At 37.6% G+C, this 26,484-nt stretch overlaps 1 protein-coding gene across 3 annotated transcripts in view; it reads right to left on the bottom strand.

Moving 5' to 3' along the window:
- The window catches only part of UTRN (utrophin), a 4,744,936-nt gene that overhangs the window by 3,434,973 nt on the left and 1,283,479 nt on the right, over positions 1-26,484 (bottom strand). The window contains exon 1 of one of the 3 annotated variants that reach the window (XM_044069610.1): positions 1,628-1,646. The exons of the other annotated variants lie outside the window; for them this stretch is intronic. The gene's annotated coding sequence lies outside the window, so the exon portion shown is untranslated. Of the gene's footprint in view, positions 1-1,627; positions 1,647-26,484 lie in introns of those variants that run through there. 3 annotated transcript variants of the gene reach the window in all.

Genomic DNA, 26,484 nt, shown 5'->3' on the forward strand with positions numbered 1-26,484 from the left:
AAAGCAAAAGATTATTTGGTTTACTGTCTGCTACAAAGTTGCAGCAGAATATGAAATTTTTGTTTATTCAATGTACTCATTTCATTCACAAAGGATGGCTGAAAGCCAAGCTCAACATTTGGAAGGTCAGACCTTGAACTGTTTTCCAAGTCCTTGCTCTTGTGACAATGTTCTGATTTACATATATAGGCACATGAAAGAACCTCTCACCCATTTCCTCATGAGCCTGTGAGAAGTTCCTTTCAGCCATTAGGGTCACAAATAAGCCAAATATTTCTCCTGACCATGCCTCTGAGTTGCATGACAGATTGACATGGCACTTACATCATGCTCAAGACAAAGGTAATTCTGGTGCTGGTATCTGATGGTGACATGGGCACTTTAGTGTGCTGATGTTTAGGTATGAAAAAAAGACTTCACAGACGTGAGCAGTGCAAAAGGTAAGAAACAAGTGGGCTTGGGAGGACAGAAAATGCTGAAACATGCATGTTATAATCACAGTATGTGTTGTACAGGCCTGTAGTCATACCTGAAAAATAAAACCTCATGCTTTTACCAGTGACTGATGAAGAACTTTAAGTGCCAGTCAAGAAGGGCCCTCAATTTTTTTTTCAATCCAATAACTAACACATATTCAAAATGTTTCTCTGGTTTGTAAAACTTGCCAATACTCCTTACCTGGACTGCTGCACCTCAGAAAAGTTTGGTCCATAATTCTGTTTCATGAATGCAGTCAAATTATGACAGCAGCGTAGTCTAGTCTTGGAGGCTGTTCCAGAGCTTCAACAAGGTTTCCATTAAAGAACATTGTCACACCATACTCTAGGCATGACATTTACCATGACCAACAAACATTTCTTTGCAGTCCACCCTGATCACTTTTTACGAAGCTGAAGCTTCTGAGGTGCATCGTATCACCACCCTAGATTTTTATGACTGGTGCAAGATGTCCTTGCAGGCTATTCACAACTTACGTGATCCTGTGATGCTGTCCTCAGCCTGGTTATTTTTGTTTCCACACTGCCGTCTGACTTGTTGACGTAGGAGAACTGCTACCCTGAGAGAGAGCAGTGGGTCAGGCACAAGGGCCACTGCATGTGAAAACTCTTCTCTGGGAAAGTACAGCTGTTACTATAGCAGGCAGTGGTAAAGTTCAAACAATCAAATAAAAAATGCTTAGCAAAAGGTTTTCTTAGGACTGAAAAAAATGATTACTTAAAACCAGAACCTCCTGACTGCCAGCAAGATTTACTAGGAACACTACTGTAGCACTGTGTAAAACAGACGGAGTGTGCATCAATTATTGGTTATTTGTCTTACTGCAGAGTACAAAGCTGCAGCAGAATATGAACTTTTTTCAATTCCCTGCGCTCATTTCATTCACTAGCATATGTTCAGTTTCAGTAAGACCTCCCACACACACCTTTATTTTTTGTGGTCTGACATGTGGACCACAAAGGGAGCTGGATATCCAAACACTGCAGAAATCTTTCAGTCAAGTTTTGCTTAAACAGCTAATGATATATTTAAGTAAACAGATACCCACACAGTGCTCCATACTTGAGAAAAGACTCGCTGTGAAAGAGCTTAAACCTGATTTAAAAGCACATTCTAAATTGTCACTTACTTTTTCCCTCCTGCCCAACTTTGTCTTGCTTTTTTCACTGTCTAATTTACAGCTGAAGTAAAAGGAGGGACTTTGCAGAAAGAGACTCTTCAAACTCTACCACAGACACCACTCGACATATTTTAAGAATATTCAAACAAGAACCACCCAAAAACGATGAATACGTGCAAGGAAAAAACAACGACGCAGGGCTGTTATGACTCAAAAGGAAGTCAATGGTGAGAAACAAGCCAAAACTCCCTTTTCAACCATGTGAAAGTCTCATACACATTTTTTAATCACCAATATTCTTGATAAAACAACCTACAAAGCATATTTAGTGGCTGCTGTTTTGTCTAGAATTAAATTAAAACTCATTAACCTCACTAAGTGTTTACAACACAGACTAAGGACCTAATGGACCACTTTAACTGCGTATTTCCCTTCCTAGCAAAACTCTCAACCTGCACTCATGGAAAATTACGGTACAAAGGCTCTTAAAAACTGTACACATCCAAACAAAAAATATGACCAATCTGATTAGCATTGCATTTGAATATTTAACAGTACAGAGCTCTTCTTGCTTCCATTAGCAATGTGGGATACCAGTCAAACAGGTTTAAAAAAACAGAGCAATAAACATTTTGAAAAAATATGAGCACATTATCAAAGAAACTGTGTAAAATCTGTAGACATTAATAAATTGCACTGTAAAATCATCAAACATGGTCTGAAAAAGTGAAATGTAAGATGTGGTCCTCTTTCTTTCAATTACTGTTGCCACTAATATGTTGGATATGTAATGTGTTTTTTGTGTATTACACAGCTTCAAAAATCAGATGCGATTACAGGGACTCAGAAAATTGGGTGAAGGGCTAAATCAAGCCTGAAAACAGGCACATACCACCAAAAACAGGTATATTATGTACAGAGGTAAATCAGGCCTGAAGAAACTACATTCTTCCAAAATTAGAACACTTGAGAGGTCTGCCTCCCAAGTCCATTAATGCAGAGTCTGCTTATCAACTTAAATTTCCTCACCTTTCACTTAAAAAATTACCTCTGTCTATGACATGCATTCCTGAATTCACCTATTTACAACCATACTTGTTTTCCAGTTGCTGTTTCATTCACCATCATTTCTGGTGATTATAAAAACACCACTTTGCTCAATTCTCAAACTTTCTAGCTTTAGCTCTTTCTCTGACTCCTGGAGCTGCTGCAACAATGCTCATTTGTTCCCCATCGCTGAAGTGGCAACCAGCCAAGGTGCATCTAGCTTTAGCTCTTTCTCTGACTCCTGGAGCTGCTGCAACAATGCTCATTTGTTCCCCATCATTGAAGTGGCAACCAGCCAAGGTGCAACCATCATACAAGCCAGCTATATGGGTGCATTTTGGCTCTAACCCTCCAGTGGGCAGCTGGTGTGCATGTTTACAAATGGATCTTTGTCACTTCAACTGCGAGGAACATCGAAGGGCTAAACATTCAGCCATAAATATCAAACCACAGAACATTGAGCCAACAAATATTTCTGTAGGGGGCAAGCTCCCTGCACCCCCTCACCCTTGATAACTATATATACCAACTCTGAGATTGCACTACAGGGAAGAAAGGGACAATTCTCTGAATTCTGCTGTTCCAAGAACTCCTTATAACAAACTTCTCATTCACAGCAATACTTTGCTATCCCATGGTTTACTTACAGCTCAGTGTTTAGCCATTCAATGTTTTGGACAGCTGAAGTAACAGACCTGTTCACAGATATGCAAGCTTACAACAAACTGTAAACATGGGCATTCCCGTCCACTCTTCATAAAGGTTAAAGCATGAGAAGAATTGTTTAAGCCACACCCTCCTTCACCCACACAGACCCTAGGATGGGTGAGATGAAATTCATTCCCACCCTCCTTTTTTGGCTCTTCCATCACCCCCCCACTAGTCCATCTTGGGCCATCTGGGTCAGAGTCTGGGATTTACTCCTCTGTGCCACAAGACAGTCCTGAGCCATCCAGCTTTTATCTTCAAACTGTGGCCTCTGCTTAGACACTCCAACCTACTGAAATGCATAGAAGTTGCATCCTGCTCCCTTCTGTGTGTGCTTTGTTCCACCCTACCAATAATAAACCTGACACTTTCTCTTTACATAGTGCCTGCTGCAAGGAATGCATTATTTCTGCTGCCCACCTCTGAACTACATCTATTTAATGTTTCTGTAAATGTGATGCCTACAGACTTGCACACAATACTTTAGATGGCAAGGATCTTATCAAATGTCTGTAAAACAGACAAAGATTCTTACCTCCTTCTTAGTGATTTCTCTTTCTAAACATTGTAATACCTTGCCAAGATTTTTTGTTGCCATCTCGCACTACTTTCTAACCTTTAGGTGAACTCGCACATTTACCCAAGGGTTCCTTTCCATTTAGCTGTTGCTTCCCCTTCAAATTCTTTTCCAAGACTTCTGCTTTAAATATAAGCTGTTCTGTCTAACAATTCATCCACTGTTGCCCAAGTCCTTTTATACTGATGCTGCATCACTGACAAAAAGGCCAGCTTTTGTTTCTCGACCAAGTTTAATGAAATGTACAAAAAACAATGAAAATGACGGACTCCAGTCATGGCCCATGAAGTACCCTAGAGGTAACTACTAACCTTTTACTTCATAGTTATGTTACTTCTACCCATCCTACCACTCTAAGGCCAGCCTCAAACATAACTCCTTTGGCTGCTACCACCGTTAGTGATACCACATTAGACACTTTGCTGAAGTTTAAGAAAGCCACCTCCTCAGTCTCCTTCTGGTCAACCACCACCCTGGTTACCAAATCAAACTACTACTTGGTATGGCCTTCCCTGCAACAAACCCATGATGCCTTGGGTCTTGCACCAGAACGGTTTCCAGATATTCCAAAACTCTTTCCTTTAACACAAATTCCCGATTTTCATAAAAGCAAGGTCACAACAATGGGTTTCCAAGTCCCTGCTATGTTTCCACTGTTCTGAAGCAGAATCAGATCTGTTTTCTGGTCATAATAAACCCCATCACCCCCTATGAGTTGTTAAACTGCTTAGTTCGTATTATCAGTACTCTATTGTGGAGACCAATAGGACCCATTGCACTGTGCACTTTTGGTTTCTCAAACTGCTTCAGAACCCTTCCTTTTAAGGGTGGAAATTGCACCCTATCCTGGGTACTTGTATCTTTAACAACTTTCCTTTGAATTCCTTCATGAACCCAAGCATTCAATTCCCAGCCATGACCATTCATAATCCCTCCCTGCTCTACCACATTATATGCATTTTACCTTCACAACTGGCAGAATCAGCCATTTCTTTTCATCTAATACTGTTCTTCCTGCTTCTGCCTAACTGGTACTGCTGGGTATTTCGCTTTTTCATTTCATATGTTTACAGGTTTTTCTAATCTCTTATGCCTCCTCAATTGAGAATCACAGAGTTTATGCTAACTTTACCTTTTTCACACCCAGGCTTGTTGTTTCTGTAAAAGTATTCTAATTACACCTCCAGAACAGCTTCATGTTGCTAGAATTCATCAAAAGTAATGTTCCAGCTGTGTGAAGGTTTGTCCTCCTTAAGTCCAGAAAAGCAGTGCGGTTTACTGGTCAATTGAGCAGTCAAGACAGGACGGAGCAACTAATGCTGGCTTACACACCGAAGGAGGGTGCTGGGATATATCTGCAATGCAAACAACATCCGGCAGATGACTGGCTGCCCAGCTCACAAACAGGAGCACAGGAAGCATCCCATCCTGCCAAGGAGTGCTTTCATTCTAGCAGGGGCACTTGTGAGTAGAAACAATTGTTCCACTAATGTACTGTGCTTACTGATTATAAAAATGACAGGGACTAGTACACAAAAGGGAGATTATGACATAGGCCTAGCATCAGATTTGGCTATACCAGCAAACTATGTCCACACATGAAATGCTCCAGCAATACCCATATTTGTGTGGACATAAGATGAAGTATTTAGGAATACGGATTAAAATGGACTCTATTATGCCAGCTAAGGATATGAGGGAAGAAACTAAACAAAAGATGATATAAAATCTGAGAAACTGGGAGCTCTTGTTTATGGAAATGGCTAGTAAGATACAAGCATTAAAAATGCTTTAGTCCCTTTAAGTTTTATATACAGGTCAGACATACTGGCCATCTGGAGAAGAAGCTGTGGACAATAATTAATACAAAGTTGAAGGAATTTATGTGGGAGAGGAGGAGGGCAATACTTAATTGGCAAGTTGATTCTTACCACAGAATAAGGTGGTTTACTATTACATTGCTATGTCCAGGCAACTCGCATCCGATATAGCAGCTCAAAAGAATTACTTCCTTAGTTACAATCACTTGTTCCTCCAAAAGGTTGCAACTAATTCATGGGACAAGCCATACTAAGGTGATATTGCATACCTCTCAACTGTCCAGATTTTGCCTCATATTTTTGGTCTGTTCCACAAATTGTGGTTTTCTGGCAAATCGGTGAGAATTGAATTCACTAAATGACAGACGCTTGAGTTTCAGACTTCATATCTTTCATAACATGCACAACAATACATCTTTTATTCTAGCAACTAAGTTTATAAGGGCAATATTTAAATACTGTCCCTATTTTTGGGCCTTTGCACACCCACTATTTTTCGATTTCCCCAGATTTCTTGTTCAAGAGAGACTGAAAGGTATGTGACTTTGTTTTGGCATAGGCAAGACGACAAATGCCACTCACTCCAACACCCCCCCCCCCCAATCTAACTCTCCCAGCTTCCTGTACTGCTACTCAAACGTGGATTGTTTAAACCAAAATCAGGGCTTTATCCATCTATGCTACAAAGCCAGGCTACCATTAATTTTTACACCCTAAAACAGCTGTCATGGGGCCTGCCATACTAATGTGACCGTTTATATAGTCTTTGTCCCACAGTGCAGTTTGTTCCCATTATATAACTTTTCCCAGACACAAGAGACTTTTTCATTTACATTCAGTTGTAGTGCACAGATCAAGCTTCTTTATCCTTGGGAAATAGTGTCAATTTCCATCTTACAATGAATGACTCAGATTTCCACTAATGATATAGTGTTGGGGTAAAGTTTTCCTTTCAAGGCACAATATGGGTTTGTGTGTGCTCTTCTAGAGGCAATGCACACTGCCATGGCATGTGACAGTGGAAAGGCACACGCACCCGCTGAGAAGAGGGTCTTCAGGAAACATTAACTTTAATGGACAATCTCTTCAATTCCAGTCTTTAAAAAACATTTACAGAAAAAGCAAGCACAATGACAAGATTCACCTAAAATATATAAACACCTTAAGTGGAAATTGCATGAAACAGTCATAGATGAGTTTTCTAGCAACAAATATGTTTGCATCTGTAGGCAGAGGATTCAGAAATCCCAGTCTTAGGCAAGTTAAAAAATATTTTAGCCAGATATCAAAACCTACATTTCTGGCTACCAAATTGCAAGATTCACAAACCTTTCATTTTATGTAACAGCACAGAAGATTAAAAGTTGGGTAAGCTGACAGGCTGTTTCCAGTGGCCAAGTGCTTGATATCCTCAGCTTCCATTTATTTACTGTGCAAATCAGAGCAAGTCACTTAACCAGGCAGTTCTACACGGCTGAGTCTGAACAAGAGCCATGTGTATGGTGCTATGCTGCACTGAACAAATACAAAACCTACACAACTGACATTTACTGCAAACAACTATCAACATGGTACTACTTTATAAGGTCACTTTCTCAATAGCTGTTTTACAATTCATATTTTTCAATTCACAGATGAAACTAATATAATCTAACTATATTAGCGGGAGCAGTTACCTTTGAATAATATGGCAAACACGAACAGCAGACAAAAATAATATGTGGGAAGGAGGGATTAACGTGACACATCCAGAAATATATTTTAATGTCAATAAGTAGCATAAAAGCAAGATTCCACCTGGACCACTAGAAAGCTGAGATCAAATACTGGCTTGGTCATAAATGTGGCAGAAAAGGCTGCGGTAAGGAGTGATATTTAAGTTCCAAATCATACTGAGAAGATGACGAGGACAGGACTTTAGGACAGAGACCAGAAACAGTGGTCAGGTTTGCTAGATGCATGGGGGAATGATGGCTCCTGTAAGAGTTACATGCTCACCTGTGCAAGGCCTTCATTGAGGGTCTATATTATATATGCGTAGTTTCAAAACTTCGAACCTCATATGATCAACATCATTTGAGCGAAGTTTGAAATATCGAGTATATAATAAAAAAGAAAGAAAAACTTACCTAAACGCTCTGAGCAGGGGTGCAAGCCACCCTGCATCCCCCCCACACCCCCACTACTTAAGTATACCAACTCCAAGATCGCACTTCAGTGCAGAAAAGGGAAATCTTCCAATTCTGTGCCATACGGAGCCATTTCTTTTAACCTTCGAACTTGTAATAGTTCGATCATATGGTGTCGACCATGTGACATTTGAACTTTTACAAGTTCAAGGTTATAATCAGAACCCTTCATTGACTGTAGTACATGCCCTCTGTCACTAACTCTGTTAGGGATTCCATAGGACTAAAGACCAGTAACTCCCTAACAGCATACCACGACACTGTACAAACGTACTTTCACTTCAACAAGGGCCTTTGAGAAGATGGTAGGCACAAGGCAGCCTCAATGGCGAAACAGGAATAGGAAAACCAAAAATAGTATGCCACTGTTAACATCGATTTTAGCATTATTAGCAGGCATTAAGAAACAACAAAAAAGCTTTAATTCTACCAGATGGCTTCATGGTACTGTGTGTGTGTGTGTGTGTGTGTGGGGGGGGGTCACCCCCCCCCATGCCCAAACAACCTGGGTATAACTAGCAGTCTATGTGGTGTACAAAAAGATGGGGGAGGAAGAATGAGTGCGAGCAGCTGGAGAATCAGTAAGATTAACTGTGTTACTGTAATCCTGTATAGGATTAAAACAACGTAGCTGCAGCAGATGACAAGGACAGAACAAAGCGCGTCTTGCCTACTCAAACAAGCTCTGTGCTGTGGGGCTAGGGATTGGCAAATGTGTGAAAGCATGTGCCCTTAACAGGGCCTGATACTTTATGCCTTAGCTTCAGAAGACAACATATCCTTTGCCACTGTAGGTAAGGCTTTAGAAGGAAAAATACCCCAGCGACAGGGAGCTACATAAAGGCAGTATATCTTGTCCCAAATCATCTTCTTCTTTCAGCATTTCCTGGTTAGGGGTCGCCACAGCGGATCACCTGTCCGCTCATTATTGGCAGTGGAGTTTTTTCAGTGTCGAGTTGCCAGCCCATTTTCAGCAGGGAAGGAAAAGAAAATATAACAGACAAAATGATTCAGCCTAGACAAACTATCAGTATATTTATTTTCTTTACAGAAAGAGCAAGGAGCAGTTAAAGTACAGAAAACCCTCCAAGTAGACTGCTATCATTGTGGTAAATGTACAAATCTGTTTCAGCTCAGATGCACTTCGGCTCAGCTAATGTATTTCAACAGCTCCATTTTAAAACTGGACAGATAATCTTGGCTGTCAGCAGTCAGAATACACGACTACCTTGCTCTAGCAATAAACTTTTACTATGTTAGCAAGACATTCAACACTGCTGGAGACTCGCCCTACTCCCATTATGTGTCAAAACTCTGGGATGAAATCCTCACACAGTTAAAACAGACAGAAAACTTAAGAGCTTCAAAACTTTCTTTAAACAGCACCTATGGCAAAGATGACTCTGTTGTTCCGGCTAACTTGGGTAGCTTTACTCAGGATTCCTTTCCTCCAACTCTTACAGCCACTTAGCTTCCTAGCCTTTTCTACCTTATCACTTCTCCTCATACTGCACTAATTATCTGAATTCTTCCTCTTCCTCTCTCACACCCCACCCCACCAACTACAATTCCTCCTCTGCCCATTGATCCTTCTGCTCACTTCCATAATTTCTCCTTTCATATCGCTCACCAATTTTTAAGCTATATTACTGCTAGTGTCTGTAAATTACTAACATCAAAAACACAACAGTTTGAGCCTTTCCCTGCAGCCATCATGCTATAAATACATTAACCATTATCGTAGTTTTTTCTATTCACTAATTGGCCAATATATGTTATCTTGTTTTCTGTGTTACTATGTTCATGCAAGTGTTATTTAAAAGTCATGTAAATAAGCTCATGTACAGATGTTTTACCTTACAACTATAAATATGCATCATGTTTAATTTAAATGTAAACTCAATAAAAAACGCTGTACTCCTGTGTGTCATGAGACGCCAGCCTGGTCTGAAAAGAACTCCAAGCGAGTATAAAAACTGAATTTAATGTACAAAAATAATGAAATGTACAACACAACGAGAACAGTTAAGCGCTTTCACTCGCAAAATACGAGCTTCATCAGAACCGTTACAAACAGGAAATAGATTCATTTTAAAAAAAACTTTTTGGCGCCAAAACGCTACCTTGTAACAAAAGTTCTTAAAGATGTAAAAACAATGAAATACTATAAAAACATTGTATCCTAAACACATTATGTCCATCTAAAAACTTTCAATTAATAATAAATAATATTTAAATAAATATAGTGAAATGAAATATAAACTATGTACTGATAACTTTTAGTATGTTTGATATATTTGATAAATTTAGTAACTAATAAACACCATAAACATATATATATATATATATATACATATATATATATATATATATATATGGATCACCTTCAGATGCCCGAAATCGCATTTCACCGACACGGAATCCGACGGGTCGAAAACACCGACAACGCAGATGACCGACAAGGTGAGAACCCGACGGACTCGGTAAGTGTGCGATAGAGTGAGGGATTTAGTGTTAGGGAGCGGACAGGTAAGTGTGCGATAGTGAGGGACTGTGGGTTTAGGGGTGGGTTAAGTGAGTTAGGGTTAGGGTGCAGGTAGGGTGTGTGCGCGATAGTGAGGGACTGTGGGTTTAGGGGTGGGTTAAATGAGTTAGGGTTAGGGTGCAGGTAGGGTGAGTGTGCGGTAGTGTCGGATCTTGGGGTTAGGGGTGGGTAAGTGAGTTAGGGTTAGGGTGCAGGTAGGGTGAGTGTGCGGTAGTGTCGGACCTTGGGGTTAGGGGTGGGTAAGTGAGTTAGGGTTAGGGTGCAGGTAGGGTGAGTGTGCGGTAGTGTCAGACCTTAGGGTTAGGGTTAGGGCTAGTGGATATGTTATGTAGTGTACTGTGTTGTTTACGTGTAGTGTGTTGGTGTAATGATATTCGGTGTTTTGCGTTGTCGGTATTTTTTGTTGTCGGTCTTTTGGTGTCGGTGATTTGTGTTTCGGCGGTTTGGCGTTTCGGGCATCTGAAGGTGATCCATATATATATATATATATATATATATATATATACATAAAAATAATGAAATGCACCATTTGTGTAAGTATCTATGTGAATAATAATGCAGGTTTTATAGTAATAAAATCATTTAATCCTGGTGGATTAGAAGCATCAGTATAAAACTGCCACCATATTTCCTTGTATGACAATAGTCCTTTATAATCGCCCCCTCTCGGTGCACGACAAATTTTCCAAAATTGCAAATTTGAATGCATGTGTATTTCCATATTGTTTTATATGCTTGTATAGGGCGTTCTTTTCGTCACAGGTCTTAATACTATAATAATGCGCATATATTCGTTTATGCAATTTCCGTTCTGTTTTGCCAATATAGAATCCAGAACATGCTGTACATTTTGCTAAATAAATAACCCATCTGGTGTTACAATTTCCACTAACAAATGTTATTTTATATTTATGTATATTATCTAAAATAATGTGGCTTTCTTCACATATAGCAAAACACTTTGCAATTGCCACATTTTGTAGTTTTTTTATTATTTGTAGCAAAATGTCTGGGTATATTACCTCTCTATATAATCTTTCAAATTTCGACCCATTTTATATACAAATATTGGTTGTAATCCCCAAATTTTTTCCATTTCTTGGTCCACCATAATAATTTTCCAGTTATTATTAATAATTTGCTTGATTTTCCCTGTATGTGGGCCATATTCTAAAACACACGCTCTTCTATAGTTGGTACTGATGGTAGTAGTGTCTAATGTATAATTGACTGACCTATTAATATCATTTTTTTTGTCCCAATAGGTGTATATATTTTCCCCCATCCATTAATAATATTTTTACTAATATGATTAAGCATATTGATGTTATAACCCCTATCTCTAAAAAGATTAATAATAAATCCAACTTCTTCTAACATCTCAGCATGTGTAGAGGTCATCCTTATAATAATCTGACCTTTGAATATGTTAGTAATACATTTTCTAGGGTGGCAGCTAGAAAATTCTAAATAGCTGTTAGAAAAAGTATGTTTCCTATACAACCTCTATTTAAAACTGTTGTCACTCACCCTTGGAAATTAAGATGCCCAAATATGGTAGGCCTTCCTTATTAAAAGTATAAGTAAATTTCAAAAAGGAACTACTTGAGTTCAAGAAATCAATAAATTGTGTTAACATATCTATACTACCATCCCACAGTATATAAATATCGTCCAAATATCTCGAATAATATTTAACATATTTAAAATATTCACTATCAAATATTTTGGACTCCTCCCAATCAAGCATGACGAGATTAGCATATATTGGGGCACAAGCTGCTCCCATAGCAACACCGTTGGTTTGTCGAAAGAATTCTCCCTCATATTCAATAAAATTAATGTCCAATACAATGGACATAAGTTCTATAATTAAACATACATGGTCCCATTCATAGCCCCCATATTTCCTAATACTATTGGAAAAAGCCTCTAGTCCCTCATTCTTAGGGATGCAAGAGAATAGACTACATCCACAGTAACAAATATAAGATCCAAATGCCATGAATTAACAGGGAAATTGTGCAAAAAATCCCACAAATCTTTCATTAAATGTGGGATTCTATCGTAGATAGGTTTTAAAAATCTGTCCACAGCAGTCCCTAATGGAAAAGTCTTAGACCTACTGCCAGATATTATAGGCCTAAATGGTGGTTGCTCAATTGATTTGTGGACTTTAGGAATTCCCACAATGGAGGCCAAGATGGGATATTCCACTTTCAAATATTTATACAAGTCCATAGTAATTCTATTGTCTATTAAAAATTCTTCAATATGTAAATAAATACGACGGTGTGCTATATTAATTTCTTTAAGTGATATGATCTCGTAATTCACAGAATTATGTAAAATTTGATGTATTTGAGATACATATTCTGTACTGTCAAATATAACAATCCCGCCCCCTTTATCAGGTTTCATAATCCTAATATTGGTATAATTTCTCAAATTGTGTAACAGTTTCAATTCGTCTTCAGGTAAATTACTAGACGTGTAAGCATTTTTAAAACGCTTTTGTAACTGATACATCTGTCTAGAAACTGTCTTGTCATACACTGATGCATAGGCGGAATAAATGTACTTTTTTTCTTAAGTGTACCATACACACTGTGGGACTTGTTGTCATTGTTATTGTCAAAAGTAATGGCCAAATTTAATTTCCTTATATATTTCTTGAACTCTAAGATTATCAACTAGTTTAAATCTAGTAGTGGGTATGTATTTCATACCCCTAGAAAACAAGTTAAAATGGGTTGTATTCAATGTTAAGTCTGTGTAGTTATAAATTTTAAAATGTTTATAAGTGTTGACTATTCCTTCATTAACTATACTAGTACTCGAACTATCTAGTATTGATTAGATCTACTGGTGGTTCCAAAGATCGGGGTAGAAATAACTGGATTATTGTCACCATTTTTTCTAAGAACTTCTGATATTTTATGTGTTTGCTTATTTGGCTTGTCGGGCAATGTTAAGGGAGATTTTCTTTGTAATGCCATCCCCATTTTTTCTCCCTTACATGTCTTTGATTTTTGCCCTGATGTTTATTTTATTTATTTATTTTACATTTGTTAACCGGGCTAGTCTAGCTGGATACATATCCATTTTCAGTAGAGGCCCGAGGAGAAAAGCTCCAATCAAACAAACAACAAACCAAAATTTATACATGTTAGAGAATAGACACACAATTAGTGATACAAATATTGATTAAAGTACATGCTGAGGTTTAAGCATGGTATTAGTTTCACTTGGGGTGTAAATAGACAAGATCAGGGTAAAAAACCTCAATTGTGATTTGAAGTGAGAGATTATAGAGTTCTAAATAGGAGAACGTGCTAGGAGGAAGTGAGGCTAGTAGGGTAAAAAATGTGCATTATAATTATCGTAAACATCAGTTTTATTGTTGTGATAATTATTATAATCTTCTTGTTTTCTATTCGTAAATGTCTTAGTATAGTCATTATCATAAATGTTTGTATGATGCTGAATAACAGAACGGAATTTGTTAGTTTTTCCCCAAAAATATGCTGTATTGTTTTGATATTGTTCAATGTCCCTCTGTAATTTATGTTGTTTCCTTTCAAAAGCTATTTTAGTGTTAGATTCCGCAATATTAAATTGTTACTTGTATAATTTTTTCCATTGAGGGAATAATAAATCATTCAATATTAACTCATTTAATTTTTCAACCTCCAACAACATTAAAACCAATAACTCATCATTGTATTTGATTAGTGATTGCATAAATGACATACCAAAAGAATCAAATAGTAAATTCAATTCAGTTTTTATAACTGTAGTAATATTAAAACCCATCGGTCTTTTAAAAAAATCTAAGCCCCTTAGGGACAACTTTACATTCAATACATTTCATCAAATAAGTATTGTCCAGTTTTAAAGTATTAATAGCATTAAGCTTTTTGCCCAAAGTATAAATATAGTCTCTTAAAAGTACCTTGTGGGGGAGTATAATTATTATGTTTCTGTTCAGAATTAGCATTGTTGAAACCACAATTGGTGTCCAAAAATGATTGCAGTCTATTGAATAGAGTACTCTCTTTAGGATTCAATTCCTCAGCCCCACAATCAGCGAGCACAGTCTTAATGACAGGTTGAATAGTCTGTGTGTACATTCTTTTTGGAAACGGTCACTTGGGTTTAGTTCCAATCCGTTTGGCTTCATCATCAAGATGTCCAAAAATAAAGTCGAACGTAAAATCAGAGATGCCAAGCCGGCTGCTACTCCTAGCAGCACTAAATACATGAGGGGCCGGCAGATCAATAAATCCCACACTGTCCTGTCTATCAACTTGTGCATTAGGGATGTCAGAACTAGACGGACAACTTTGTAATACTCTCATATCCATTTCATGATTTTCACCATCTGCTGTTTCTTTCGCTAAAAAACTGTTGTCAGGTACACTGTGGGTAGAACATCTATGCAAAGAGGACTCTCCCCATTAGAAGTCAAAATATGGTGGTCAGTCTTAATATTAGCTTTTGAATTACTTATTGAGGTGAATAGAGAGGACAGTCTAAAAATTTCACCTCTAAGCTCGCTTAGTTGGGTCTGTAACCTGTCCCATTCGTCTCGGATGACCAGTGAAGATGGTAGAGCGACTTCTCGATCTGACTCCATAGGAGACTAACAGAACAATAATCCAAATAAAAATGGAAAAACAGCGTTCAAACAGCACAAACGAAAACTCAATAAAAAACGCTGTACTCCTATGTGTCATGAGACGCCAATCTGGTCTGAAAAGAACTCCAAGCGAGTATAAAAACTGAATTTAATGTACAAAAATAATGAAATGTACAACACAACGAGAACAGTTAAGCGCTTTCACTCGATAAATACGAGCTTCATCAGAACTGTTACAAACAGGAAATAGATTCATTTTAAAAAATCTTTTTGGCGCCAAAACGCTACCTTGTAACCAAAGTTCTTAAAGATGTACAAACAATGAAATGCTATAAAAACATTGTATCCTAAACACATTATGTCCGTCTAAAAACTTTCAATTAATAAATATTTAAATAAATATAGTGAAATGAAATATAAACTGTGTACTGATAACTTTTAGTATGTTTGATATATTTGATAAATTTAGTAACTAATAAATACCATAAACATATAATAAACATATATATATATATATATATATATATATATATATATATACATACATACATACATATATATATATATATATATATATATATATATACACATACATATATATATACACACAAAAATAATGAAATGCACCATTTGTGTAAGAATCTATGTGAATAATAGTGCAGGTTTTATAGTAATAAAATCATTTAATCCTGGTGGATTAGAAGCATCAGTATAAAACTGCCACCATATTTCCTTGTATGACAATAGTCCTTTATAATCGTCCCCTCTCGGTGCACATGACAAATTTTCCAAAATTGCAAATTTGAATGAATGTGTATTTCCATATTGTTTTATATGCTTATACAGGGCGTTCTTTTTGTCACAGGTCTTAATACTATAATAATGCACATATATTCATTTATGCAATTTCCGTTCTGTTTTGCCAATATAGAATCCAGAACATGCTGTACATTTTGCTAAATAAATAACCCATCTGGTGTTACAATTTCCACTAACAAATGTTATTTTAGATTTATGTATATTATCTAAAATAATGTGGCTTTCTTCATATATAGCAAAACACTGTTTGCAATTGCCACATTTTGTAGTTTTTTTATTATTATTTGTAGCAAAATGTCTGGGTATATTACCTCTCTATATAATGTTTCAAATTTTGAACCATTTTATATACAAATATTGGTTGTAATCACCAATTTTTTTCCATTTCTTGGTCCACCATAATAATTTTCCAGTTATTATTAATTTTTTAGCTACTTCCATCAGTACCAACTACAGAAGAGTGTGTGTTTTAGCATATGGCCCACATACAGGGAAAAATCAAGCAATTATTACGCTGTTTTTCCATTTTTATTTGGATTATTGTTTAATTTAAATGTGGAACTTTTCTCCTCTGGCCTCTGCTGAAAATGCGTTTTGCCTAGTCAGACTCTTCCTGGTCAACAAAATCACATAAATAATAAATGTCACCAACTTTTACGAAGGAAAAAACCCTTCAAAAACGGTAATGCCTTTATGCAGGTATGTCAAAATCTGCTACACAAAAAATAAGGCAAGTGAATTTATTAACACCTAGGTGAGCTATAGGTTGTTATACAATTCCAAGGTGGGTCTACTAAAGTGGTCTTAAGCATATGGGTTGGTGGGGATAAATGTGTACACACATTTTTCCCAGTGTGCTCACCTTCTTTGAAGAGAATATGTGCATTATTTTTTCTTCAAAGTTTTATGCTCTTACACTTTAAAGCTACACTAATCCCTCCACTCTACTGACAGCCAATATGGTCATGGTACAAATGGCAGCTTGGTGAGATGGGAACTTGTTTTTTATTTAATAATGTCAAGATAAACTCTCTTGTGGATTTTGCACTGGTTCTTTGTGCAATGGAGATTGCGGATTTGTATAATGTACAGGATTCAATTCTCACCTTTGAAAGGAAAATTGGCTAGGCTTAAAATGGCCCTCAAGGGCAGCCCGTATGGTACTAACCAATGAGCCTGTTTAACTGCGGTACTATTAATCCCCTTTTTCCCCAATTTTATACATTACCATACTCTAATTTTCTTAAATACACAGTGAAGAAAATCTTTAATTTGGAATCTACTGTAGTCAAAAGACTAGCTCTGCAGTACTTGAATATACTTCCGTCTTTTTTGTTGAAACAAAATGGTAGTCACTATATTTGGAGGATCTACTGTTTGAAAACTTAAATTAGCTTTCAAAAAATGGCAAGCTGGCATAAAATGTCTGCCAATGTGTATTTTTTTTTTGGGGGGGGTCACACAACTACAGTGTATAATGAACTAGACACATTTTAGACATCATAATTAATACAAAAATGAGAGAGAACTTGAAAAAAATGTGCACTTTTCATTACAGAAGCAAACTAGCACTCACTATCAACAAACAGTATTTGTAGTACTGATGGAAAAGCCTTAAGGCTACTATCAATATTTCAGCCTGATGCATAAACACTACCTTCTAGTGATGGAAAAAAAAACATTTCTGCTGTATCCCTGAGGGGACAGACAGACTAAAACAAAATGCAAACCTGTCAGGAACACACAATAGGCTCAGGAGTTTCAAGACCACAAAGCAAAGTTTTTCATATTTGTGATCAAAAGAAACATTACCCAACTCGTGGACTACATTCCTAGTGAAGGAACAGAAACACTGACTAGTATTGCCGGCATACTATGACTTATTATACATCTCCTTGCCGAATCAAAAATCCCTAACTAAAGAATGGCACATGACTATTACATTCATGTACAATATAATGTCTTGAGTCATAATACAAGAGATAATTTTTTGCTTGTCCAATAATACAGAATACAACAAAAACAGAAGAATGCTGCCATGCACAAAGAAATGCATTGTTGCACCAAGCTTCCAAGAAATCAGACTTCAGCCTGATGTGTTCTTTAAAAGCCATATAGGGAAACAAAAAAAAATCTTGATAGGTTTAAAGGTAGTTACTAGGAATGCAATCCAGGAGACCATTAAGGAGCCTAAATTTCCAACTGTCCAAAAGCCCAAATTTCCAACCGTCTCAAAGCACTGTAAGTGACCTGCTGAAAAGTATACAGTAGGCAAAGTATGGGCCAAGTGAACCAATCCCTGTACCAAAGGAACCAGTTCATTAGCGCCTCATAACCTTAATCCTCTTTGCCAGCTGCCAAACTGGTTTAAAAACGTGTCACCATTAATGGTCCAGGAATACCCCCACTCTTTCCTACAAGGTCAGTTAAATAAAAGATATAAGCTATGCCATAATTTTGAAACTCAAAAACAAGACCAGACTAGTATGTAAACAAAAAATAAACACATTCCACCAGTAACGTACAGTTTTGTGCTTTCATCTCTATTATAACAAATTCTTCAGAACACTCACTAAAAACATTTATACAATTTTAATCCATACCACTATCAATGAGAACTAATCAAAATAAATTTTCCAAGCTCAATTTAAGCAAACACTCTAGGTTAACAACCTCATTCAATCCAGGTGGCATTGTGGCATCTAGCTTTATCTACCAAACAAATTCACTTTTCTAAAGAAAAGCATTTAAACAGTCATCATTAAATCCCTGCACACATTCCAAACTATAAACAGCAGAATTCTTAGAAAGTACTGCAATTCAAGGAAAGCTTATATAAATGTACTTCTGCTACGCTTATTTCTAGTTGCATTAACATGTTGTAAAATTCTAGCAAAAAACTTCCTTGAAGTTTTACCCAAATACTGTGTCTTTTGGCTTTTCCCGGTTAGGGGTTGCCAGAGCAGAACTCCGGTCCACTAATGATTGGCAGTAGATTTTTACATGCTGGCTTGCCGGGCCTAACGCACAACCTTCAACAAAGGAACGCCCATTCACGCATGTCGCCACACAGAAGACGCTCTGAGAATCGAACGGGCAATGTCTGTGAGGAGACAATGCTACCGCAGCACCACCACCGTAGCTATGACGTTTTACCCAAATAAAACGCATTCTATTTTAAACATGATGCATAATTTGCCACTTTTTCTGTGTTAATTTTATAAAATGGGCAGTTTATCAGCACTCATAATTCTACACACTTGACATACTCCATTAGGATAAGATACCCTTGCACTCATTAATAAAAACTGGATCACTTCCAGTAACTTTAAAAAGATCTAGATTACCTCTAACAAAACTGACCCAGTTGATGTAACATAGTTGAAAACACTATCAAAGTGAAAGTCTGCACTCAAACCAAAAACAAAAAAAATCCCATTTTGGAGTGGAACCAGTCAATGCCGCAAGTGGACTCTTAAGGGAACACTGATAATCCCTGCATGGTTTGTTTTAATACACTGGAGTCTAGCCTAAATGCTACATTTTCTGTACGAGTACTACTGCTAATCTTGTAAGTGCAAAGGACTGACTACCTTCTAATACCAAAGTGCTGAGTTTGAATATTACACTACAATGGCCACACAGACTTGTTTCATTCGACATTTTTCAGTTTAAAACAAACTGACACTTTACCTTACTTGTAACAGGGTATATGCAGGCATCCCCATTTGACTGTTCTGAGCTAGAATGCAGGGGTGGGCCCCACTTCACTTCCTGACCCAACTTCATCTCCCGCTCAACTGAAGGATCTTACTTTTACAGTAACTATGCCATTTGGATAATTAAGCCTTAAAGTTGCATCCACAATATGCAGTCAGCAATCAATCACGCATTTTGATTGTGCTGCTTAACAGCAATACCTTTCCCAGTGCCACTTGTCACATTAATAAAAATGACCCCCCCCCCCAAAAAAAAAAAAATAGCTTTTCATTGAAAGCTGTACAAAATCTTTAGTTGTGATGGCAAACATAACACCTCCAACAACAATAAAATCCTTTGAAGAAACATTTATGCTACCTATAAACATTCTGCAGAGTAGAACAACTTATAATTAAGGGTGTTTTCAACACAACTGGAATGGTCCTAACATTAAGCAGAACACTTACACTGCACAATCTGACTCAAATTATTATTGATGCAAGAACACCTCTGCACAACATGACTCAAATTATTGCTTAAGTAACAAACCTAATTTCATGGATGTGAAAATAAATATACCTAATAAATGTTGTTACACACTAACTCACCTAAACACTGCAAGGAATCAGTACTTAGTTCCTACCTAGTTGTCATTTAAGCAAGTCAGAAGGAAACCATTACATGTCACTGGTAGTTCCCATTTTTCTGCAAAGGAGACTGCTGATGGGGGGACTCAAGACAGTGTAAACTGTAACCGGATTGTGAGCCAGCTAGAAGCCAATGCAGAGTTTGATAGCTTTTTCAATAACAGAAATAGAAAACCCTTTTCCACTGAAGATGAAAACATCAAAAGATGACAAAATGTCCCCCCCCCTGGTTTTGCACCAATCTGAAGTCTCTTCTGAACACATGGAGGGAACTGGATTAGATGACTAGGTAACACAGATGCATCTCTAAAGTGAAACTTATGAAGCAAGTATAGGATTATTAGGATGCCCAAAAGACTTTTAGAAGCTTCACAAACAAGCAGCAGTATTAACTTACAAAACATGCTGAAATTACTCCTGCTGTTACCGCTTCAATTTGCTGCGATCATACCTTAGGCAACCACTGCAAGCAACATATACCCGAGGTAGCAAACCTTAAATATCCAGCAAGTGTTAACACCAACCCTGGGCAGCATACAAAGGGACATAACTTTGTACCTCTGATACCTTCCATTTCAAGGCTACTTTGTGTCAGATCACTAGCAAAGCTATTCAAAGATATACAAGTTGAATCAGTTTATTCATGTCACAAACGTTATCCATTTCCTACAAATGCTACAGCAATAACTCAACAAACAGCCTTCAATATAAGCCTTTAACTTACTATTAGGATTATATATTCACAGTTTAATTTTGTAAAGTACCTTGCCCCTTGTCTGATTGGCGTGTGTGTGGGGGGGATTGATGGTTGGCAGGCAGAGAGACAAAATGCACACACAAAAGTATTCTTGAGAAAGATGTATGCAAACAGCTGCTTGAACACTGTTCTAAACATGATTTGCTGGCATATTTACAGCATGGTTTTAGAAATGCACATGACAAAGCCAGTGCTAGTGGCATAGATGGATAAAGCTTTCTATACAGCCTAGGCAACCAGAATACAATCAGCAGATCTGGTGCTTGGTGGTGCTGGCAGAAGAGGATAGGCATTGTCTACTGTTGAAGTGAGGGATGGAGGGACAGATGCAAACTGCCATTATCTCACACAGAATGAGTAGCTCTTGATAATACAACCAATGAAGTCACTTTGCATAGCAAATTATTAGGGGTGATAGTGGATGATAATCTTACAGTCAACCTGCATATACAAAATTGCATAAGAAAAGCTCACAAAAACTAGGGATAGTTTGCAGAGCCAAAACGTTCTCACCGATGTAACTAAAACTACACTTGCCACTGCTTATCTCTTCCCTGCACTTCGTTAGGGCACTTCTATCCTTACTAACCTCCCAAGCTTCATAAAAAAAAAAAAAAAAACTTGAACAATGCTGTAAACAAATTTGCTAAATTTGCAGCAAATATCCCTTCCAGAACCCAGCACTGTATGGCACTAAAAAGCTTAAATTTGTTAGAACTGCCTCATCAACTAACATATATACAGCTTCTTATCCTCTATAAAGTTATCCAGCATCCTTCTGCCGGTCTAGCACTAAAAAACATTTTACATAACTATGTTCCCAGTTGGTCACTACAATCCAGCTACCAGAATCTCATGGATGTCTAGAAACCCAGCAAATCTGTCAAGTATTGTTTGTACTTGTATAAGGTTGCTAAGACCTGGAACTCCCTATCTGTATCAATCAGGTCAAAAACCTTCCTCTCACCTTTCAAAACTACTCCGAAAGACTTCCTAGCTAAAATCCGAGACTGTTCTTGCTGAAAACTAGGATAAACTATATCCATAAATGTGAACAGTACCTTTCCATTCCTTACATCTCTCCTTAACTTCCCTTCTTCACTTATTTCCTTGCTTCAATCAAATTCTCTTCCCTGGCTTTTTCTCTACACATACACCATAAAGCCTGTTTTCCCTCGCTTCATATTGCAATTCCTGTTTGTACTAGGCTAACTTACCTTTAATTTCTCAACAATTTGTCAAAAATTTCTCTATATATTAAATGATTGTCATATAATTTGCATAGATTGTTAACCAATGTTTTTATATTATGTCTAATTTATTATAATTATGTAAACTGCCATAAACTGCACGTTTTTGAAGATTGCAAAATTACTGCTCTTAAAATGTTTTGCAATAATTTGGAGCTTTTCTCCCCGGGCCTCTGGTGAAAATGGGCTTCTACCAAGTTGGACTTTCCCAGTAATCAAATGTCATTAAATAAATACAAAGAAGGTCTTGAGGGGGCAGATGTCTGCTCATCATGCCATCACTTGTTGGCAGCCTTCGTTAACATGTGTTTGGAAGATTACACCTGTAAAGGCAAAGGTGCAGTGAGTCCCCAGTGCGACACAGGCAGCTCCCCACACCCCATTACAAGGAAGAGTTAGAAAAGAAAAAATGTCCTCAGTTGCCAAGATGCTGTCAAGGACACAAGCAACTGTAATGGCTGTCTGTATGAAAACTCCTCTGCATGGCTCTCATCGCATACCATAGCATTGTACACTCTCTTGCATGCAAGAGTGAACAGGCTAATGTGGAAGAATAATAAAATACAATGAGTTGATGGCTTACAGGCATGGTGACAGAAATGACATAGGAAAAAAAGAAGGGGTACAGAAGATGTAATTTATGGTGTTAAATATATTTACACTAAAAGTGTGTAAAGACTGCTTATTGCTACTGTGTATCGATTTATGTAGTGTACTCGAAATGGCAGACCATACCACGCTAATAAATGAATATTTTTAGTGAGGAAACCATGCAACCAGGAACATTTGATAGTGTTTGCTCAGAGTTAATTAATCTACATGCAGATGTTCTTTAGACATCAGTCGTGGGCCCTGTTCTGTTCTCGCTTTTTTATTAATGAACTGGGTCTGGACCTAGCATGCCTTGATGTTATCCAATATGGACTCGATCTAACTCTTAAAGAAGTTAGATCTATTAAACCTGTAGCTGCGATGGTGGTACTGAAGGATAAAAGCCTGACTATGGCCCAGAAGACCCAAGTTCAATTAGTGGCTCAGGCACTTGATGACACAGCCGGGAGGACTGGGCATTTTTCATGCTGGGGGAGGGGTGTCCTGGCCAGCACATACCGTCAGCCCCAACCTGATCACTGCTGAAGGGCAGGGAAGGAGCTGAATAATGGGAGCCAATGCAGGGATGGTGTGGGCATGACCATCCAAGCCAGTGATGGTAGTTCCTGCTGGATGCACAAAGGAGCACATACACACTGATAGAGGGGCACAGGTGGTCCCTGTGTGGATATAGGTACCAATATCAGCATCCCAGAGGAGGGTTAGGCCTAACATACAAAATGCTCTAAATGATGGGATGCTAGCAAGAAAACTAACCACCCTGATATATACCTAGATAACAGCACCGCCAGACAGCTCTCACACTAACAGATCTGAGTGGATTCCTCAACACCAGGAAATTAATGGGGTCCAGTCTAATAGGGTAGGCCTGAAGGTCATCAAATAAGAGGGGAGGGGGTATAGGAGATTTTTAAAAAATCTGCTAAACAGCTTCAGGGGCTACAAGACAACTTGAACAGTCTGTACCTAGACCACAGGAAGAAATTCATACTAATACCTGCTACCATGCTATTTCACACATTTCAAAATTTGAAGCATGCAGATCCCGTAATTATTAAAGATCTTGAAGACATAATAATTAGACAGGAGTCTAGTTTTACATATTGTGCCATTTGGCTTGATCCCAATCTTTCATTTATACACCACATGGGTACAACAGTGAACAAGATACTTAAGTGTGTTACAAAAATGACAATCTCCTCTAACAGATGCAATGAAAGCAACCAGAGTAAATGTTCTTGTCGCTAGAGTAGAATATGCACTACACTTGTCATCCTTTCAATTCAACAAGTAACATTCAAAAACTGTTAAAAAGGCTTTAGAGAACTCCACTATTTATAGTCACAAAGAGGTGGCTACATGTTAACTGCCAAGCCACACTACTACTTAATGCACTCATATTTAAGCATTTGCACCAAGAAATAACAGCAACCCAAAATTACCCCTAAAATCAACTAATTAAGAAACTCTTACCCTTAAGATGACAGACATTTTATTTGGTTGTGGGAGACATCTTTTAGAAAGACTGCATCACCTACCTGAAATGGTAATGGTCATAAAACTATTTCCATGTTTTTCTTTTCTTTGCGGCAACAAGTTTCTTTAAATACATCTTTTCTTATGTGCTGTGTAACTTATATAAACCCCCGGATCTAACTTACAGCTGAAAGAGGTTTTCAACAAATAAATTTACCTTTCAACAAATAAATGTGTGCATATATATTTGTATACATATAACAGAAACCATAAAAAAGGCCACTGGAAAACTGCAAATTTTTTTTCTGCAATTTTCATTTTACTCTCTGCTCAAAATCAGCATTTTAAAAAGAATTTATGCTAGGATTCAAAGTCCTTTTTCAATTTACATCTCAAAATGTGAAGGGTATAAAGGACACACTGCTTTTTACCGGTCAAAATAATGTAAAGTACAGATGTGTAAAAACATACTATAATATTAAATGCTACAGTAGATCACCATTGCAAACATCCTTACTACTTGCACTTCAGGTGCAGAAGGACCAATGTCTGATCCAGTTTCCAGAATTAAGAATCCTTTCCCGTCATATCCAAGTACATATTAGAACACTTGTTTTCTGTAAGCTCAACTCAGTTCCGTTAATTTTGTTTTGTTGGTTTTGAATTCAAAAAAGTTGTCAGTCTACCCAGTGACTCTTGGCTTTTACGGATATTTGCAAATATTTGAGACTTGCTCCGATTTTTACAAATGCAAGTGCTTGGAACTACAGGTTTCCATTGAGATCTTTCCAGCTTAGTTTCCATGCTGCATTTTGATGTTTATCAGTTAATCATCTTTATACTCAAGATACATATGTTGGACTTTTGATAAATATAACCACCCCCCCCCCCCTTTACTTTGTGCGTAGGTGAATATTAAGCTTGAAGATACTGTGGGTCTCCTAAGGAACACCTTGTGTTTTTTCTTGGAGTTTTACTATTGGTTGGGTAGTAGTTTCACGTACTATACTTGTGCTTCCTCTTCTAGGATTTTACTCCTACACTTTGGAAGTGAGTGGGATCTGGGATACGAGAAGTTGATTTTTATGTACATAATTTTTGACTGACATGGCTATAAGGGGGTGTTTTTTGTTACAGTTTGTCATGTGCAATGCCAATTAAAAGTGAAGTGCCTTTTTTATTACTTTTACTATATAGGTATGAGGGGCCTGCCACAGCCTCACTTTGACACATTTTGTGTGTGGGTGTGTGTGGGGGGGGCTCAGACAGACCGGCTATGACAGAGGACTTAGTAGGAATCTAGAAATGGCTTCATTAATTCACTGGAATGTTCATGGGAATACCAGCCCTGTTAAGAAAACTGTTTTGAGGAAATATCATCCATCTGTAATATGCCTACACGACACTCACTTAGCAACATCAGAACATCTGAAGCTGGGAATGACAGGATATTGTCTGGGGGCTGCAGCCAGTTGTCAGGTAGCTCGAAGGTGGGGGAGGTTCTATTGCTAGCAGACAGATTTCCCAGGAAGACTAAGCAAGTGATGGAAAATTTCTACGGCCAATATGCTGCAGTGACTGGGTGTCAAGGGGAGACAATATATTACATTAATCTCACTGCATTTCCTAGAAGGGTGTACCAACATGAGTCCCCCCCCCCCCCAACACCTTTACTGAATTATCACTTGTGACCTAGGCAAGTTTACATTCATATAAAAGTAATCAAACTATATTAACATAAAGATTACACTTCACATATCTTGTATCATACAACCTAAGCAATTTTACATAACTTATTCAATTCCTGCCCTTTTTTAAAAAGAAACATCTTTATTAAACCTTCACTTACTGCACAGCAATTATACATTTATATAAATGAAAAACCACACCAATACAATCCTAGTTTCAAGCATTTTACATCACAAACCATACTGACACTCCCAGTTGCAAAAATTATACATCGCTAATAAACTACCCAATCTTTCTCACTCAAACATTACATAGCTCATTTAAGTCCTGATGCCTTTTAAACCTCTTTCCTCCCTTGTATGTATTGTTCCCACAATTCCCATTTGTTC

Source organism: Protopterus annectens, chromosome 1.part0 (genome assembly GCF_019279795.1).
Source record: "Protopterus annectens isolate FY-2018-M chromosome 1.part0, PAN1.0, whole genome shotgun sequence".
Classification (NCBI taxonomy): Eukaryota; Metazoa; Chordata; order Ceratodontiformes; family Protopteridae; genus Protopterus; species Protopterus annectens.